Source organism: Osmerus eperlanus, chromosome 1 (assembly GCF_963692335.1).
Source record: "Osmerus eperlanus chromosome 1, fOsmEpe2.1, whole genome shotgun sequence".
In the NCBI taxonomy this organism is placed as follows: Eukaryota; Metazoa; Chordata; class Actinopteri; order Osmeriformes; family Osmeridae; genus Osmerus; species Osmerus eperlanus.
In genome coordinates, this window is record NC_085018.1 from 15,749,622 (window position 1) to 15,771,138 (window position 21,517).

Here is a 21,517-nt window from a genome sequence, read left to right on the forward strand (position 1 = left end):
CTAGTCATCATAATACTGACCGACTGGATGAACACTGGTCTGTCTCATCCTACATAACTCTTTCCAAGAACAGAGATATGATAATCCACTAGTTTTATGTGATAACTGTTGCTCACAAATCGCAATTATTCAACTATGTCAGATCATTCTTTACTGTCACAAAACGGACACAGCTCTCTGAACTCGTTCAGTCCCTGTCAGGACCAACCCTGAGGCCATGATAACCTGCTACTGGGCTCTCTTCTCTGTACAGATGTTCTATACTCGCATAGACTGTCAGTCATTTTTTCTGTACGCAAATACAAACAAGGTCACTGACCATTCTTCAAGAAAACCTCCCCCAGTCTTTTCTCTGGGGGATGACTTTACCAGCTAGTGTGGATGACACCTGCTGTCTCTCTGACAGGGGGCTGCTGTCTCTATGGAAGCACCCCAAGGCAGCTTAGGACCAAGACACACGGACAGCATATTAGGTTTCTGTGTGGGTTCAGGTCATATTTTCACTCACTGCTGCAAACTATTCAGTGACATTGCTAACCACCAGGTCAGGACTGGGACTTTGAAATGCAGACCGGCCCACGACTGTGTATTATTATTATATATATATTTTTTTTTGCATTATGCCGCGGCCGTTTGATCATCTGTTCAGGAAATCTCCCGACGGCCAGTCCGACCCTGCTAACCACAGTCTTAGATTTACTGCTGACATTTGCAGCATTTAGCACACACTTTATCAAAAGCCACTTACATCAAGTGAGCTTTCCTATTACTGTAACCGATAAGTTGAAGCCTTGGTAATGTGGGGTCAAGCTTGAGTTGTTGTCTCTGTAAATGTGTACAAATGAGGTCCCATAACTGTGGATGTTACAGGTTCTGCCATCGTACACAGACTGTCAAAGCAGCAGAGTTCACATAATATCTCTTGTTCTCAAACGACAGGGAGTGACCGAGCCACCTCTAACCACATAATACACTGAACAATCCCTGTGCACTCTACAACAGCTTCTCCATTGAATGACCCAGGCAGGGTTTCCCTCTGTCAGTAACACAATGGCAGGACAGCCCTCCTCATGTCTCAGTGATAACTGAGTGTTCTATCTGCCACCAGTAATCTGATAGTGTTCCTCTCTGTCGCAGTGATCAGACAGGCTTCCCTGTACAGATCAGCGGGGCCGCTGGCTTGGTTCTGGGCCACTGGGCAGGTGATTGTGAACCCACTGGTCCCTACACCGCCCCCCCCCCCCCCCCCACCTCCCCCCACCCCCCCTCCACACACACACACAGCAGCAGCAGCAGGGAAGGTGACCGCAGCTGGGCGCCTGCTCTGTACGCTGCAGTGGATCAGAAGAGATGAGAAGAACTGTGCTGAGGGACAGGTGGCTTTCTAAAGCAGGGACAGGTGGGGGGGAGGGAGCGAGAGGGAGAGACAGAGAGAGAGAGGGAGAGAGACGGAGAGAGAGAGAGACGGAGGGAGGGAGAGAGAGAGAGAGAGAGAGAGAGAGAGAGAGAGAGAGAGAGAGAGAGAGAGAGAGAGAGAGAGAGAGAGAGAGAGAGAGAGAGAGATGTGTGTGGGTGAAGGGTGCTCATACATCACACCATTAACAATGCAGGGCTTTCAGCCACTCATCCACCTAAAGGATCGTAAAACCTGTCGGTCGGTCTGTCTCTTTCAACACTATTAGCACAACATCATTTAAATATTTTATGAACACAGCTTACAGTATATCTCATAATAAGGCCACGCAGAAGTTATAAAAGAGATGCACAATAGGTGAAACATCACATGCTTGATGAATCTGTGCAGTACAATATAGAAACAGAATGATGAGACAATGATGTATCCCAGATAATCTTACTCCAGGCATCTTTAAAATGAGCCTTTGAGAGGAACGCTCAATATCAGAGATTCATATGGAACTTTGGCTTGCTAGCAGCCTCTTCACCGTGCTACCCCCTCTGGCATTAGATGTGTGAAATACTCACATGGGGTTTTAACCACTGAGCTTTATTGATCTCTTTGGTTTCAAGGCTTCAGGGTATGTCTGCTTTGTGAAAACGCCTGTTTCTAGGCTCTGCATGTGTCTCTCAGTAGAACGCTTCACTGAGAAAATAATAGCAGCACAGCTCTCTGTCCACATCCATCCCCCCATTCAGCATGGAGACTCTCACTGGTCATTATCATTCATCCCTGAAACACCCCTTAAATAATCTCTCCTTCTGCCCTGGTGTGCACATGTGCATGTTTTTTGCTTACCCCCTTATACACAGCTCTAATACACACAAAGAGAGACAGGGTGTGTGTGTGCGTGTGAAAGAGAGAGAGGGGGGGGGGGAAATAATACACACAAAGAGAAAGAAAGAGATGGGGGAGTGGAGAAGGAAAGAGAGCAAGACAGGACACAAACTGGGTAATTACAGGAAGGCTCATCGACAGCTCCCCCAGTCAGGAGGCCTAGCAGCAGGCTTGCACCCTCACACACAGAGATAGGGTATCTAAGGGTTTGGCTTTGTTGTTATTTCCATCTTGCGAGCCTCAGAGCAATTGAATCCTTGTCTGAGGTGCCCTGGGATGAGGAAGAGACTAACAAAAACAAAGCTGAGGGATATTTGGTGCCCGCACTAGGATGCTGCTGATGTTTTCTCTGTTGGGAGTTACACCCTGCAGTTTATGTCTCACTCCCACACTAGTAAGTCCTGGCTGTGCTACAGCTCCACTACCAGACCTACTGGTAGTGGATCAGACAAGACCCCTATATCAGAGCAAAGGGAATTCGAAAATATATCTGGGAAGATACATAAAGACAATGATTCCATATAATGGAGGTAATCAAGACACTAGCTTTATCAGTGATTAGCATATTCATAGATCAGTGATATATAGGATAGTTATCAAGCTTTGTTCCTGTACAACTGTATTTAAGGAACATGTACTACACCAGAAATGCCAAAATGTAGTTATGCTTAAAAAATTTGATTTGTGACTTTTTCTGTGAATTCTGTAATTCCCATAGGAAAAGAGCCACTTACTGTGAAGTGCTTCAATCAATGACAACTGACACAAATTGATAATCCATAAATCCATTCCCCATTTCCTACATAATTTATATGGAGTTGTATGTGCTTGGGGATTTTAGAAGGAGGGATTGTTCACCACCTGGGAATACCATATCCTTAAATAGATCGCAGATTGTTTTAATACAGTCTCTTTCATCTAAATGATTATGGGACCTGGATCCCAGAGGAAGAGCCTTCCAGTAAAGAGACCTTCTGCTTGCTGCATTGTTGTGCACCAACACCCGGTTCATGATGGAAATCAAGTATATCTCATCAAAAGTCATTAGAGGATAACTGTTCCAACCACATTAAAAGACAGGAGAACGGACCAGAAGGAAAGTACTCCTGGTTCATGTCTCTCTCCTCATCAGCCTATACACTGTATGTTTGTCAGGATCTTTTTGAGTGGGTTATTCCAAAATCGGGGATATTCCAGAAAGTGTTGTGGAAACAAGGCAGACTATTTGTTCTACACAGGACGTCCTGTCTGGAGACAAAAGGAAAAACAAGGACAGGGCAGGAAAAGGTCTTGCCTGTGTGCTCTGGAGATTTTCAGCCGAGTGAGAAAAGATGACGGTGTACACAACTGTTAACCGTGATTGCAACAGTTTCGTTCTTGCGATATTGGGAGATTTGGCAGCATATTATGTTCTTACACTTAGAACCTTTCCTGTTCTTTTGGCCTTAGAGACTGGGCACTTGTAGCACCTCTTAGAGGAGTAAATCCAAACATATAGTAACATTGTGGTAATCTCTGCCACCACAAACAAATATTTTTAACTGCTTAAATGCTTCTCTCATATTGTGTTTCTTTACTACTGTACTACTTCTCCTCAGATTTCCCGTCTGGTCATTCACACAGCAATCCACAGTGGCAGAAGCTCTGAATTGATTTCCACTGCTTAGCTTAAAGATTACAGTTGACCCACAAACAGGCATTGACCAGAATCGCTTTGGGGCTTGGACCTACACTAGACCCCATTATTATAAAGGAGAAAGCATGCTTATTTAAACAAACTTGCGTCATAGACTTTATGATATAATGTCTATAAAACTGCACAAAATGCAATATTTTGAGAAAGAATGTGAATTGGGGATCATCATACACAATTATAAGTATTTACCCTATTGTTATTTGCGTTCCCAGTTTTAGGTAGTCCTTGTAGTCAGACAGATTGAAGCATTGTCTGTGGAGGAATTCTCAGTTTTGAAAACCTGTTATACTGGATCAGTGCAATCTAACATAGGTTTCTATGAACTTGCATTCCCAGGGTATCAGCTAACTGACAATCCTCCTTTTAAAATGTTTGTGAGAAATGTTAAGGTAAGTGGGCTTTGTGCCGAGATGGGAAAATATTATTGACTTAATTCTCAGACCTGTGTCTATGAACGTTGTGTTACTCTGAAGGCTGTTTCTGTTTCATCTAAACAGAAAAGGTCTCTGCTGTTTACCCTCTGAAAGGATTATATGGATGGGTCCATTAATGTACTCTGATTGGCAAATAACTCTTATCTGTGCTGGCTGAGCACCAGCAATGGAATCTTCTGTGACAGTTAATAGTTTTATTGAATTGGAAACGCTGACCCCAATGAAAGCAACTGAACATCCTAGACCAAAGTCAACACAATGCCGTCCTTCTTTTGTGATGTGTATGTGTCTAACTCTTTTATGAACCACAAATTCAATAATGTCCCCTATACAAACTACTTCCAGGCTTTTGTTTAGTCTCACTGTAGCTACAGCACAGGGATATTGGCACTGACTGCCCTGATCCGGCACTGCAACTGAACAGTATATTAACCATGAGAAGTGTGATTGTGGACACAGTAAACCATACGTCTGAGTGGTTTTTAACTATGGTATTGACTACTGTATTTTGTTTACAGAGCTGTTAAGTGTCTGATATGAAACATCCCTGAATGCATTAACTGCCTTCTCTCGGTCTCCGTCAACCCCATTGTTTTGCTTTTCCAGGATACAGGAAAGTGTGACAGTAAGGAGAGGGTCTTTAAAAGTGCATGAATTTGTGTGTGTGTTCGTGCATGCGTGTGTTCGTGCGTGCGTGTATGTGTGTGCGTGTGTGTGAGTGTGTGTGTGTGTGTGTGTATGTGTGTGTGTGTGTAAGTAGGATGTTCAGGTCTCAAAACGGATCGGTGTTTGTAATCAACATTTTAAGTAATCAACAAGTGAGGGAACAATATAGGCTACGCATGTTTGTAAATAAAGTTGTAGGCTATGATTATTTAAATATAAATAAAGCGACATGCAGTAAAAAAAAAAATATGACGGCTATAATATTAACTTTATAGTCTCTCATAATATATAAAAACAGTTTGGGATGAAACAAACGTGAACGTGGACGTCAACACTAATTTGCCTACACAAACATTTAAACAAATGATAGGCTACCTTTTCGTTGCGGACTAGATGTTAGGATTGAACTCCGCGACTCGTTTGTTGGGCAGAGGTTTCCACCGGTCCCGATTAATAGGAAATGTCCACCGGCGTCCTCTCCTCTTTTGCCAAAACCCATAAAGGAGACAAGTTACAATCAACCGTTGTACTCTTGCTTCACAGATCTGCCGGGTCTGGGAGAGGAAGCTGCATGCATCGGCATATCCTTATTGTGCACGGCTCCATCCATTCACACCCCGCCTACTCCCTACCTTAGCCATCGACCATACGAATTTCCATCTACCCTGCCTGAGCCAAAACAACCTAACCAATGACAGTGCGCTTGGTGCGTAAACGCATGCAAATGAACACGCTTCACGATGGGACCTTACATCATCCAGTGTTTCTAACTTTTATTTGCGTACTTTATTTATCTAACAAGTGTGAAAATTGTTGCCACACTAGGTCTTCTTGTAGGGAGTTTGTTTACATGAATACCCGTAGGCCATGGTTTATGCATACACTAAATGTGGAACAACTTTAATACACAATTTGTGACATACAAGTTATTTCTCCAAACATTTGACTGGGTGGCCCAAAACACATGGAGATGAAAACATGGTTTAAGCAAGTCAGCTCCAACATCATCAGTCTACTGGCGTGCTTACTGTATTCGCTTTTTATAGTGAATGTGAGAACCGACTTGTTAAAGCAAAACTATGGAGAAGGGAGGGAATGCTACATCATTGTAGAGTCACAGCATACTCACAAAGCTCTGCAACCTCATGGTACAGGATAAGGAAATGGGAGGTATAAAATGTCTGGTTTTACTGAAAGGTAGCTCACCCAGGTCATAGTGTTAACAGGCGTGGCTGATGACCCCTGAGCCATCTAAACATTGCATGTCCGCTAGAAAAATAGAGGAAACAAAAGATCATCCTTTTTGTCTATGCAAAGGACTGATTTGTTGCTGGAGCCAAATGCTCCGTTCTTCAAAGCCTAAATGAGTCACCCAGGGGACGGCTCCCATCAGTTTCCCATCCCCCATTTGTGAGGATTTCTGCTGGCGAGTGATTAGGCTCACCCCAGTGCCATGTGTGCACTAAGCATTTCTGCCCCCAAATCTCAGCTTGGCCTCAAGTCCCGGCAGAATTACCACACGCATTATTGTCAACCTGGCACTTCCAATATTGACTGTAATCTTTAATTGGGTATAATGTCATGGTAATGTATTCAGTATATTTGCAATACATGTAAGGTTCATAAGAAATGTCCAGGCAGATTTGTCAACTTCTAAATGGCATCATTGTTGTCATTGAGGGGTAACACCATGAAGTTTACTGACAGGGGATTATATCCCATCTCTGGTGCACATGGAACAGATGTTTACATGAGCATTGACAGCCCCCACAAGAGAGACCCCTGACTGACACACTCTGCCAATCTCATTGGCCCCATTGTCAGTGCGCATCCTGTCACTATCTCTAAGAATCTGTGTCCTGTTCCACTCCATCTCCCCCAGGCAAGATTAACAATCCCCCCACTAGCCTTGACCGGTTAACTGGTAATATCATGTCCGTATACAGTATCAAAAATACACTATCGTGTTTTTTAAGCACTTAATACTACTATACCTTCCATGAATGTGTAGATCATAACTTTCATTGCTGTAATCTTAATGCATGATCTCAAATATCAAACAAAGAGCATAGAGCAAGAGCCCAATCCCTAATGCCCATAGATGTCCAATCATATGCATCCCGTCACAATTGAAAGCAGGTCGCCTGTACAATAGGATTGTTGTGGTGCCACCAGCCTTCTTTCTGACCGGGTTTGGTCATTTCGAGCCTCCATAGTATTTTCCAGGTCATACTGAAATAATTGACTGCGAGGCGCTCCTTTTATGCCTCCCCTCCCCCTTTCTTCATATGAAGATGAGGTGTAATAATAGAGATTCTAGAGGGGGGTAGAGAGGTTTTTAATTTCCTTTTATTGCTATTGTAAGAAAGGAAAGTCTGAATGTCTCAAACCTCAGCTTGTGTTATCCTTTGGATTTAGTTTGTTTTTCAGATTGTTGTTTGACTAGTAGGCCTCGTGTGAAACTGACTACATTATTTACGATTAGATTATTATTATCATCATTATTATTTTTTATAACAATTAAAATGTAAGTCGGTTTATGTTAATTAGGATTCGCCATCAGGAGGAAACCTATTGTTTTTCCTTTGTATTGTTGGGATTCCTCCATCCTGCTTTTGGCGCGCGGTCCAAACTCCACTCAATAAAAGTACACGCGCCAGCTTGCATCCACAAACACACTGAAAAACTTGACGTTTTCAATTCACAAACGGAGCCTATTCCAAGGTCGAATTGGTACCAGACCACTTAAAAGCCCCACCAAAAAAGGTAGCGGAACGCGGTTATGTCCCACAGAGCATAGTTAAATAAAAACAGTTTCATAGTATGTTCCCTAGTAGATGTAGAGGGAGAGAGGTAAAGGATTCTCACACACGCAGAATGTGTTAGCGTCGGCAACCATAGATGCAGAATAGCTCATAGTGCCTGACTAAATCTGTCATTGACATGCGCCTATGTTAAACTACACACACGATAACTAGATAAACTAGTTTCCACTTCTCAGAAAGCCAGAAAGCATGTGGTTGATCAGCGCATAGGTGGCGCTACAGGCCACGCCACGCCCTACAGTTTCCAGTTGCAAAATGTTAACATTACTACCCCATGTGTCCAAAACCTCTGGAACTTGGTATACGTATTGCGATGGAGAACAAAAGTCGCAAGATCCCATAGTGAGGGATTTGTCTGTACGGTGAAAATGTGTGAAAAGTCGTGGGAATATTTTGTATGCATTTTTTGATTGACAATTACCATGTCCCTTTCTGTGACACAACACCCATCAAGTTTTGTGATTTCATTCACAACACCCATGCTAAACCTACAGAAAAAGTTCTGTGGACAAAAAAAACACACTGGAGTTTTAGGTGTGATACACATTATGTCCCAATGTCCCATATTACACGAATTGTGTGAAATACAGTACGCCTATCTATAATGTGTCGGTCAGATGGCTGAGCGAGTTAGGGAGTCGGGTTATTAATCAGAATGACGTGTCTTTGGGCAAGGCACTTCACCCTACTTGCCTCAGGGGAATGTCCCTGTACTTACTGTAAGTCGCTCTGGATAAGAGCGGCTGCTAAATGACTAAATGTAAATGTAACCATTGATTCTGACATCTTGCCTTATACTGCCTCCCAGTGGAATCACATTTAAATACACATGGGTAATGCTTAAACTAAACAACACCAGCAATGCATTTCCCTTTCACACAACCTTATAAAAAATCTAAAGTGTCACGGAAAACCCCATCTTGTCAACACTTTACATAAGGGTTACATTAACTACCATGTACCTGAATAGCAATACCTAAAGTAACAACATTGTGTAGTTACATACTGTAGAAAGTGCCATGTAGTTACACTTAATTACAGTTTAGCTATACACATTATTACACAAACAATTAGCATTATTATTTTACTATCAAACAAATCTAAAATGTACTGTCCTTAGTATACTTTTACTCTTTATGTGCAAATTGTTTAACATTCAAGCCACATAATTTTGTAAAGGGTGTCCTTTTTATTGTACACAGATACTTCAAAATACATTTTCATGGTAATTGCATTTCTTTGCAGACTGGTGTGCCCAGATCTTTCACTACTTACTAAGTCAAGTAGGCCTTGAGTTAACATATAGAAGTTAGCATGAAGTCTGTGGTAATTGGTTCAACAACAGGATCCTCACCCTGGATGCTTGGTTAACATGTTTCCAGTGTGGTGGTGACTTGAGGCATGGTCCCTCCTGGGAAAGTTCTAGACTGAAAAACGACACACTCTTTAATACACATTTTCTGTGTATGAAATGGCAAAAGGGAAGGAACACAGAGTCATACAGGTAATACACAAGGATGTGTGCGCCTTCTTGGTGTCTGTTACCTTACCTGAGGCAGTCAGGGAAATTGATGGGCCTCAAATATGTCAGTTGACAGTTTCATAAGATGGTCTCAGACAGTTTCATAAGATGCTGTTTTCCCAGTGTTATGCATTCAGTGTATGCTTCCAGGGTTTTGGATTGACAGTAATAGATGAAATGATATGGAATATTCAAATTTGAATTGCCTGTCAAGAGGTTAATCATTTATTTCATTAACTGCTGAATGACTAAATGTGAAAGTATATCCACATTATATGCTATTATTTCTGTTAAAAAGGGAAAAAAGTAATTTTGACATTCCTAGAATATGACTTAATAGTTGCTCCCATGATTGTCGGATGCATGTTGTGAAAGTTATTGTGAGTTTGGCTTTGTTTATCCTTGCAGTCAGATATTGTTAGCCTTGAAAGAACTTCAAATGTTGAAGATGACTTTAATAAAATGGAGCATAGTGACTATTTAAGATGTAAATTATATGAATAAACTGCAATTTAACAGGTCAATGTTATATGATTTAAAGTCAAATGCTAATGGTGGCAAATCACTGATCTGAAAGAGTTGAGAAATCATTTGTCAAGTTACTCAAATCCAGCCCTCAGATCTCTCTTCACGCAACAAGAGGAAGATGAAGAAACAGAAACTGGAAGAGGGAACACTGCTTTTAGAGCTCGTCATTGGAAACTGTTGATTCACATCCCATGCTTCCTTTTCTTCTCTGTTACCACTGGCTGTAATAGGTCACACTTGGAACATTTTGACTCAGCGTAGGAAACCAAAATCACATTCTGTAGCTGAAACAATGAGCTTTTATATTTAAAAATATTCCTTTTAAAATAAACATTTATTCAGTTGATGGTAATCAATGAAATGGTTTGAAAGCATGCGTGCGTGTGTTGCATGTGTGTCTTTGAGATGTATACAGTGAAGCAGCATGTTTATGTGTGCAGATACTGTACACTTCTACTGTATGTATGCACAATTATTGCAAAAACAAGTAAATGCAAAGAAGTGACAAATTACACCGTAAATAGTTGACACTTTATATTGCTAAATCTTTAAATACTATCAACAAAACACCAGGCTCCAAAATGATGATTGGTCAATGACACATTATTGTGTCATAACAGGAAGTCCTGCTTAAAAAGGATCAAAACACTTTAAACCATGAAACCACACACTTGTTTTAGTGTTACTTGTGCAAGTCCTAAAAACTAAAAGGTAAGACAACTTAAATCCATTAATGCTTTTTCAAAATAAAATCTGAGTAGAATACATCATTTTATCAGATTTTTATAACAATACAGCAATAACAATGACGTTTGATGTACTGTATGTAATACACAATATGTGTTTATTTTATCTACATAATCTTATCGGAAAATGACCAACATGTTTATGAATTGTGGATGTTGTTTCAACTGTGGTCACTCGTTGATATTTGACCATTGTCACCACAACCTTTTCACTGCAATAATTGCCAAATATTCTGTGTGTCTGAGCCATGTGCATGCAAGGTAATTGTGCACAATGGCCTGCATTTAGAGGTGACTGCAGGCAGTTGTTTCACCACAGTGGAAACTACAGCAGTTTATACCACGCCTGGGAAACTGGGGTCAATAACCCCTTTTCGATCTTTATAGTTTTCTGTTGCCATATGAGCATGATAGAAGATCCTTTAAAAGAGCACTCCCAATACAGACCCTCAGTCACTAACCTTAATATGAGTTTTTGTGCTAAATAAAGACATCAATGCGTTACATTGTGCGAGAGGTTTAATGTCACAGACTTTTCAGAAGTTAAACAAATGATTAAACAAAAAGTAAAACTTTTAAAAATCTTCCTCATATGTTTTGTATATTGACAGTTTTCCCCTAAAGTTCATCTTGTTTTCAGGAAATCAATGCAATTACTGCATGAAAGACATAAATATATTTCCTGAAGACAAACTCTAGCAATGCTTCATCTATAGCATGTGGCTTGTCTGACTAATTCAGTCCCCTATTAAACCCTTTTCTCTCTGCCTGAGTTGCTACCAGATACAAGTTAATTACTATCTGGAATTGTCCTCTTCCTATTTGTGAGATACATTTGCCCGTGTGTGGAAGGAGTATCTATTTGTTCAGTAAAGGAACACGTTATCATGAATGTTTACTTTCCACTGTAACTGTATAGTGTGACACTTTGGCACAGTACCATGCACTGTCAACTCACAGCAAGGTCGTCGTGGCACAGTGACATGCACTGTCACCTCACACAGCAATGCTGAGGTTCAATTTCTTTCTGGGGCACAGTTCTGTGCTTACATCCCCTGAGCCTTTTCTATGGGGAGTTTGAGTCTTCTCTGTGTCTACAACGGTTTCCCCAATAAAAAGATGCAGAACAGATTGCTTTCTTGTCCATGTTCCTGAACAAGTATGAACACGTGGACATGGCTCTCAGTAGATAGGGCTGATCACTGCTCCTAAAGTATCACGTAAATGTTGTGAAAGTCCATTTTGTGTATTAAATGTTACCAATCAAATCTATTGTAATGGACAATGGTGCCGGATAGCCAATGTTCTGCATGGATCTTGGTAATGGCAAATGTGGGTATTTGCACTTACCTAATTTGCCCTGGTTAGGGATTATGGAGGTCAGATCATTGCACTCCAGAGCTCACAGTGGTTTATTTTTAACCCTTGTGTGGTGTTCATGTTTTTGTTACTCACCCAATGTTCATGGGTCTGATGGAACTGTGATGAACTTAAGTAGGATTGTATAGCAATGCAGCCATAGCACATTCTGTAAACTAACCTCCAGATTGCACCTGGCTGGGAAGAGAAAGGGACAAGCATACTTTTACAATGAATCAATATAGTGTATTGTCAGCAAACCCTTTTGTAGTTTAACATACTACAAAGGGTAAAAACAGGGACATTTAGACAGGCAAGGAGAAAGACAGATCAGCACCTATCACCAACCTAAACCCTCAAACAAGACAAGGAAAAACTCCCCAAGAAACTTTGTGAGAAGCAATTCAGTGCGGGATCCTTTTCTCCAGAGATGGTTGGTGATGCAGAGAGGTGTAGACATGGCAGGAGACAATTATGTAAAAATGGAAAGGCAAGACACACATAAAACTTTTTTGTTAACCTTTTAAATTTGTTCACTCTCACACACCCTTTTTGCCCCCAGGAACACAAGTGATGTAAATGTGTAGGGGGGTGAAATGAAAATGTGTTATTTTTACATGTTTTTCATAAAAACAAGACAAGGTCGGTGATTCTCAGGTTGAAAAAATAATTGTAGATTCTTTCTTTTGGTAAACAATGAAAATGGGTCCCACAGACCCGGACACTACACAAGGGTTAGTGTCACACACATAAGCTTGCTGTCTATGTGCCTCTAAAAGGCTCCACAAACTTCAGCCAAGACTGGGCTGTGCTCTGTCTCTACTGCCTCCAGACACAAACATAATGTATGGTATATGGGAGTTTTTGGGAGTTTTTAGATCCTGAATGTCTCTTTCTTTAATATGGGTACAGTGAGGCTAAATGATAGTTGCGCACCGTGGCTGGATTCAACTTGACTAGCTAATTAGTGCGATTATCACACAGCTGTGCGGCTAGAGAGGCTTTGTGGTGGTTTTATCAAAAGGATCACTTACCCTAGGAATGCCTCGTCCTGACAGCTTATGCAGTGCCAGGTTCGTTTAGATGTGGGACTGAGAATGTGTGTCTTAAAAAACACATTGCAGATTTGATAGGGTCAGAGGAAGGTGGATGGGAGTGGAATGGAGGGAAAGGAATGCCTTATAGATCTCTTGTATTCTTGCACATGGGTAACATTCTAAATGAATTCATGTCTTATCTAGGCAGTGCAAGTCAGGGTTGTGCCAAAAAGCTTGAGTGCTCAAATTAGTCCCAGGCCCTCATAGGATCTGTGTGGCCCCTGCTTATCATCTCTGATCTGGCACTATTGTTAGGAGCGTATTATCTTAATGTGGGTTAATGGTGGGATAGAATGCTATCACTGGAATGCCAGTGACAACCTGTAATGTTTGAGTCATTTAATATATATTTTCTTTTTTTCTTTATATTTGTGCTTTTGCCTGCCACCTGTCTTTTGGAAGTTTCTCAACTCCCTCATTCAACAAACAAGCTGCACTGTACCATGCTAACAACTATGCATTTTCAATAACTTTCCTACGACCTTATCCTTTTCTGTTTCTTTGTTAATAGTTCCCTCATCCAGCTTGTCATCACTGAAGGCTCAGTGTAATGTAGACCGACTGTTTGCGTGAGTGTTTGTATTAGATCTGACTAGGGCTCCTTCTTCTCTCCACTTTACTTGACATGGTGGGCCTTAGTGATCTGGACCAGTGTGGTCCTGAACCTCTCCAGAGCCCATGCAGCCAGTGCTGACGTCACGTGTCCTGCTCCGACAACAGCTGACGCGAGACCAGTTTGTGGAGCAGAAGGAGCAAGACAAAAGGGAGGAGAGAAAGAGTAGGACCAGGGACATATTTCACCTTCTGCATCCCAGCAGCCCCCACACCCCTGACATCAATGTCACAGGCCCCACTAAACTACCTGTGGTGACCTCTGTGCCCATGGAAGTCCTTAAGGTAAGCTACCTTCAGATATATAAGATAGCTTGGATACACTTTGCAATCCTCCAGGTGACAGCTTGACTGGGACTGACAAAACTTCTGGTTTTCTATTTGAGGGTAGTTTCGTTGCAACAGTCCACCTTGGAATTACACAGAAATATTTAGTTTGAAATGTTTTAGATCCCTAATTTAATAATGTTTAAAAGAGATGGTTGTTGAACGTATTTCATTCAAATTAAATGTGATTATGGACTTTAGCAGGGAAAAATTCAGTAATTGTGTGTGTCACTTTCTGAAAGACAATTACAAGTCTTTCAGAGTGGACTGTGTTAAATCCATAGTAGGGATTATCTCCTGACAGAATTCCTCTGTTACCAGACATTTGGCATTTAACATGTATAATCCTATTTGCTCCACTACATTGACGCATTTTCATGGCTTTGATTCTGGTATGTCTATGTGGACCCCATAAACAAATGGAAACAAAACTCATAATCAGTAAGGGATGTAACAAATCTCACAGCAAGAGGTAAGGAAGGATATTTATTAGCTTTATGCATGCTTATACTATAACGGATTCAGTTAATCAAACTGTTGAAATAATATGCTATACAACAATTCTAACTGAAAACAAAGCACTGTTTTTTATCACATATTAATTCCATGGAAAGGCAGTTCTGTATTATTTACTTGTTTTACTACAAAAGGGTTTTGTTCTGTGTTTGTAATGTATGTTACAATGTGGCCTGACAGAGTAGTGACATGAATTCTAGCATAAAAGATTGGGATGGGCCCATTATTTGAAATCCAGCAATTGCCAGCAAAAAACATTAAATTCACTTATCATACATACTTATTCCGTCAAGCTGACTAAGTGATTCCTAGAATTCCCATCTCTGCTATATGCATTATCAGTGCTAGTTTATGTGTATGTGCCTGCATTATTAGGTTTTGGATGGTTCTCAGGTTGAATCATCCCCTTATAGTGAACCCTTTGCCACTTCAGGAATGCATTCCATATATTTATGCACATTTCTCAATACGGTTTCCTGCATGTAAAGCTATTTGAATGTTAATAACATAAAACAAAATTGCAATTTGGAGGTTATTTTCACTAGTGGAATGAAACAGTTAAAAACCAAGTTCACCTTCTGAGTGTAACTTTCCCTTTCAACAAATTGTGCCAGGAAAACAATCTCAACACAGCCTACTTAAAGGATTATACAAATGGACACTTGCTTTTCTTTTGCTTTTGCATCCAATGCCCCATCTACAGTTAGAAAGCACAGAATACATTGTAGTATGTATTCTGGCATAACAGGTTTGTGTGATTATATTAGCAACTTATGTCTTTGGACCTTGGACATCCCAGAGAAAGCTTCATTTACCAGTATGAAGTGTACTTAGGAATTCTCTCATTAGAAATATTTTTGTTTGGGGGTACTTACATAGGAGTTTCTTGATAGTTTCAAGTTACCCAGTGAAATCCCAACATCTTGGGCAAACACTTTGTGGCAGTTTGAACTTGACCTGTCTGTGACTAGATTAGCTGAGTCCCTCCAAAGCTGTTCAGCCAAAATGAGCTTGGAGGTACCAGGCAGAGCTGCTGGGGCATGAAAGTGAAAACATTAAGCTCAGATGGGTTTGTCTAAAGACTGGGGGGGACCCTTAATTAGCCAGGTTCCCTCTGACCCTGCAAGAAACTAGTAAAGAACCAGACCAGGGATCAAGACAAAGGCAGGCAGTTTTTACCACACACTCAATGCTAAGTCAGTGAAGAATGCACATAATTAGGCCCAATACTTTTATTCTTGAGCTTGTTAAAGGAAGGTGGGGGGACCTGGTAGCTCTACAATTTAAATAATTATTGCAGGATCATATTTTGAGTGACTTCAAAGTCATTACAAAGCAGCTATAGTTCATTTTGGCATTGTAGAGTAGTACATTCAGTTCCATTATGACATGACATGACTCCTGCTCGGACACATTTTCCAAGAAAGGCCTGTCAACCTGAGATACCATTATCTTTCATATTGAATCACCAACTGTAGTAATTTGTCTATTTCAAGTTGTGTTTGTGTCCTAAAAGCACACATTTACATATTGTACGCTAACCTAATCACTCATGTACATAGGACATACTGGAAAGGATTATGTCAGTCGGTGGCCAGAGAGATGCACAGCAAATAAAAAGTGTTGACTTTGTTCATTAGAACGAGCTCAGATCATTTAACCATTCAGAGCGGTGTGGTCAGTTGAATGCAGCACATGGGTTACAAACGTCCTTATATACAATGAAAAGACCAGTACAAATACAGCTTCCACAGAATGTATCCTTAGGGACAGCATCTGGTCAGCAATTTGTATACTTGAAAGACTACACCTGACAATATCGTAACTCAACAAAGACTTTTCCTGCATAGTTTCTCTCACTGACTCCTGTTAGTCTGAACAAGTGAGGCCTTTATATATTTGTTGACTGGAAGGAGCTTTACAACATGACCTCTTGACCTCAGAAGGAGAGAACCGTCTCTCATACAAAAACTCTGCGTATCAATACTGGACAAGCTCAAACATTTTGAATGCTTGAACCCAAATGAGTTGTTTGTTGTGAAGATTTACTTCCGTTTTTCTTTCTACTAGATATGTTAAACTTACACAGATATATGACCTATAGTGGCCTGCTTAGAGTGCTTCAGTGGGACAGACTGCGGATAAGAGACCGTTATAATGATTATTGCAGCTCGGCATATATACTGTAAGGTGTTTTGGATAAGACACCGTTATATTTATTATTGCAGCTGGGCATATATACTGTAAGGTGTTTTGTCATATATACTGTAAGGTGTTTTGTCATATATACTGTAAGGTGTTTTGTGCCCTTTGAGCTTTGCAAAATGGATTGTGACATTTTAAATCTTTACCTGATTGGGCAGAACTAGAGAGCTGGATTTAAAGTGCAGCCTAGAGTAGATTTTACAGACTTTCAGAGTTTTTGGGCAAATTCTTCTCATCAGCTATTGTAAACACAGTGTTTAGAAAGAAGTTGAATTAGGACTCGTTTATGAAAATAACTCATTTTTAATGCTATAATTCTATCAGCGTAAAAGCAGGCAGGAAGATCTAAACCAAGGATGTATTGAACAGCCCTTGTCAAACAGTTGACTTTTAAATACCATCAGATTTAGCTCCACGTGCAGACTTACTGGCTTTTTTCCACTCAATAGTTGGTGGTCTGGGTGACCTTTTGAAACACTCTGCTCCAGGCTCCACATTGGACTGCATAATGTTGCATCTTTGTGCTCTTCATTTTGGAAAGCCGTGCTCCAAGGATTCATACTTACTCAAAACCAGCAAAGAGAAAAAGGTCTTTGTTTGATTGTACTTAACAGTAAATAGACCAACATATTGTTAACTTCTGAGAATTCCTGTTTTACCTCCTTAAAGTTTATGGTAAGGACGTTCTGTCAAAGTTAAACAGTATTTGTACGATTAGCTGCTGTACTGATTAACAATTAACAATGAAAACATACTGTATTTTTGGCACATAAGCACATGGACACATATCTGACAGTTGTATTCATTTGCAGCAAGTATTTTTAGTCTTTAGTGCTATGCATATCTGAATTAATGGCACTGATACATTCTGGATCCCTTGACCCCACAGCAAAATGTGTACAAACCACCCCAGATCACACTTGAGTAAATGACTTCCACTGTCACTTAGTACCAGACTGAGGGCAACATAACCAAGATAACCAAGCTCTGTGAATGTACGCAGCTGCACACATAAGCTGCATTGTTCATTTTTTAGGCAAGTGCATTTTCTTTATCCCCCATAAACTGGGCAAAGTTTTCCATTCTGGGTATAGGATGTTGCATTCTTGTCAAAGTGTCTTGCCAGAGGCCCAAGCAGACAGCACATATGCTTAAGACTGATGAATACTCTTTGTCTGCAGTACAACCCAAGTACAAACCCCCCTCTTAAACACGTGTTTTGTGTCTTCATAGAAGCTCCTCTCCCTGCAATGACAGAGGATTATAACTAGGGACTGGGGCTGAGGGATCAAACCCCACTAACCTAGGGAGGAGGTATGTGGTGATGAAGCCCAGTTACTAATTGCCATTTTACCACTTACAAAGATCACTTTTTACAAAGTTCCATTTTGAGCATTATGTGTGTAAAAAAGTAAATGTTGTCATCAAATAATGCTTATCGTACATGTATTGTTCTGATTGGACCTTAAGGGGGGAAAAACCTCAACCAGTTTGGTTGTCCATCACATGACACACAGCTTATATGTCTACAATGCTTTGCAGACTCCATGGAACCTGCATGGTTTGGGGTTAAGTCATCCTTCATGGGGTGAAGGGTCCAATTGTCACACAGATTCTCAATGAGAGTAGCTGATTGATGCAAATGTGAATGTCTCATTTAAGATCTCCAGACCACACTTCTTAAGTGTGTGTCAGCCTACGTTAGTATTAATTGGTTCTTGATGAAAATAGTTCTCAATCTTGGTTTCACCAACTGTTACTTGCAATAATGCATTCTAATGGTCAAGAAGTATAATATTAATTCAACTTTAATTAAATGTCAGAATGTTATAGGATTTGCTACAAATGAGCAACTCTGGTTTTGGTAGTGTGAGGATTACGTGGAAATGGGGTAGTAGAGGAATGGAAGAACAAATGAAATGGCATCATACTTGGTTAAGCTGAATGACTACTTGTCTAGCTCCTAAATAGCCATGGGGATCAAGAAACTACGTCTGTCTCTCACCCCCATAGAACCAGTGTATCCCCAGGCTTCAGTCTACAACGTACTGAAGGGCCATGTGCTCTCTGTGAGTAGGTGATAAACCTCTGTGAGTTACAAAGAAACTATGAAGCAGTCCTCCCTGGAGTTGCTGTAGGGAAAGGACGAATACTGCCCTTCTTCACGACTGCATCTTCACCCAAAGGTTCTGCTGAAGGAAAGGCCACAGAGTAGAGAACACAAAGGCCTGCTCTACTATGTGAGGACAAAGGGCTCTTTCTCGTTGGTTATCTGAAGGTTCTGTAAGGCCGTTGGGCACTTCCCCTGCTTGCATTTCACCTCTATCTGGAAACATGCTCCTTGTCACGGTTTCAACAAAGCACAACAAAAGGATTCTACTGTATCTGTTAATGTCTGTGTTTAGAGAGGGAGGGTGATACCTTTACATTAATGAGACAAACAATACATTTAAACTAATGCACTACTACTCAATTCAAATCAATTCAAATATGCTTTCAAAACCATATTTAGTGACAGTTTCTCCTCTTTACTTAACCATAGAACTTATGAAAATACGGATTAAGTCTAGGACCATGTAACTTCAGTGTTTGTTTTAGTTATTACTGTAATATTAAATAGTCAAATAACTGAGTTTTGTTTTCCATTGTCTGGAACATTGCACATTGTGATAACAATCAACATTTATTGAAAAACATCTTCTGTGACAGCATAGTGTATCTATGATCCAACAACATGCAGTGGTATGTTATCTTGTGTCCTTTTATACAAGAAACAAACAAGTTATTGCGTTTGAGCATATCTAAGTGTTAGGACTGCAACTCTTTTAGACACTGCAACACTCATGCTTCTGGAAACAAATTGGCTTTGTATTGTTTTTGTTTGTTGTTTCCGTTGCTAAGAGGTCTGTGAATTTGTGTCGGTTGTAAAGGTTGTATTTAGGATGAAAGTTCACTTTGTACCAATTTTATCATATTTATTGCATCTGTTGCTATAGACTATGAATGTATCAATATGGTCAAGGTTGTATTTAGGATGAGAGAATTTTTATTTTTATTTCTCTCAAACATTACAGAAAGATTCAGCACACTTTGTTCTAATTTTATCACGTCTCCAAAAAACGTACTATACGATAAATATACTTCAAGTGCTTGAGGATGGATGTAGATAAAAACTGTAGAAAGGGTACAGCACCTTTTTAGGATCATGTGCATGGGATTGTTTAGAAATGGTCAATAGAAAAGTGATAGTGATAATAGCATGAGGCATGTGCAGACAGTGTGTGAGTGGGAAAGACAAAGAATGAGGGGAGAGAGAGAGAGAGAGAGAGAGAGAGAGAGAGAGAGAGAGAGAGAGAGAGAGAGAGAGAGAGAGAGAGGGAGAAAGAGGGAGGTTCCAGCTCTAAGCAGTACACGTGTTATCAGTAAATGCCTTCTCTTATAAGTCTACAGTTAATCACTGCTCTGGTGTACAAGCCCATATAGCCATATTTGCATCAATAGGAATTAAAGCAAAGTTCGCATTCAAATTCAATATTGAAAAAAAGTTGAAAGGCATTCAAATTGAGAAGTGATTTGGCATTGGAAACTAATGAAGCTAAACACAAACAAATAAGCATAAACCAGAATGTACAGTATGTCATATTCATTTCTGGTAGAAAGAGAGCTATGATAATTTTTCTGAAGCTGGATCGGTTGTGATTAATTATGTAGACCAATGTTTTAGTTTTGCAAAGACGTCTGTTGTTTGTTTCACATACATAGCTATTTGAACCAGTTTCATGACTCACTCTTGGAGTAAATCCATAACGGGCAGAACATAAAACCCTGTCTAAATGCGCGACTGAGCAAGAATTTACCCAACTAGTTACATTATTCACAGGTCACAATTGAAAACAAGTTATACATTGTAGGGGGATGGTCAGTTAGTTCTAAACCCCATGTACATTTTTGGAACCGTCCTGCAATTCAAGTCTGTTTGTAAGTGAACAATGGTGTCAATTGTATTCTTGTATTCAGAACAAATAATGTTTCATACTAGATGAGCGAAACTAAAGATGAAACGTTAATTAGCCGTGAGCAAATTTCAGTTTGGAGACTAGTAACCCTTAAGTAAAAAGAGTTCTTTGTGAGATGGAGATGGTGACGTCAAATGAACTCTATAAAGACATAAATTCATCGTTCGACAGGAACAACATAACAGGGAGGATGAATCTTTCTGTTCTCCTCCTTTTTCTGTATTTGCATAGCTAATGAAGGTTCAGTCTTTCATAAGTTGAACTGGCTGAGGCTCCTTTCTCACTTGCACATTCTATCCCGGCAATTACATTGTTGACTGACCAGACAGTGAAAATCTGCTACAGGAAACTAATTATCGAATTAATAATATCTTACATTTAACGAAATGTTGGAGATGCTTGAATATAGCCATTATCAGGTAAGAAAGTTTATTTTTATATTTTGTCCTGAATGTTTTGGTTTGAATCTCAATTGGTATTGTTTAGATCCAATTACTTAAAAACGTTACAATCTTTTAATATTATTTATAAACAGTCAATACAGAATCATTATCAGTGCCTCAAATTTGATCTCTATTTTATGTTGTATTCCTATGTTCGAAGAGACAACATTATTAGTAAAAATTGACTTCTCTCACAACATTTACTAACAAACAACGGATCTCAATTTTACAT

General features: G+C 40.1%; 1 protein-coding gene across 1 annotated transcript in view; it reads right to left on the minus strand.

Annotated features, from left to right (window-relative positions):
• Nucleotides 1-5,668, minus strand: part of frmd4ba (FERM domain containing 4Ba) — a 33,405-nt gene extending 27,737 nt beyond the window's left edge. The window contains exon 1 of the mRNA XM_062463430.1: nucleotides 5,465-5,668. The gene's annotated coding sequence lies outside the window, so the exon portion shown is untranslated. The remainder of the gene's footprint in view (nucleotides 1-5,464) is intronic.
• Nucleotides 5,669-21,517: the final 15,849 nt, after the last annotated feature.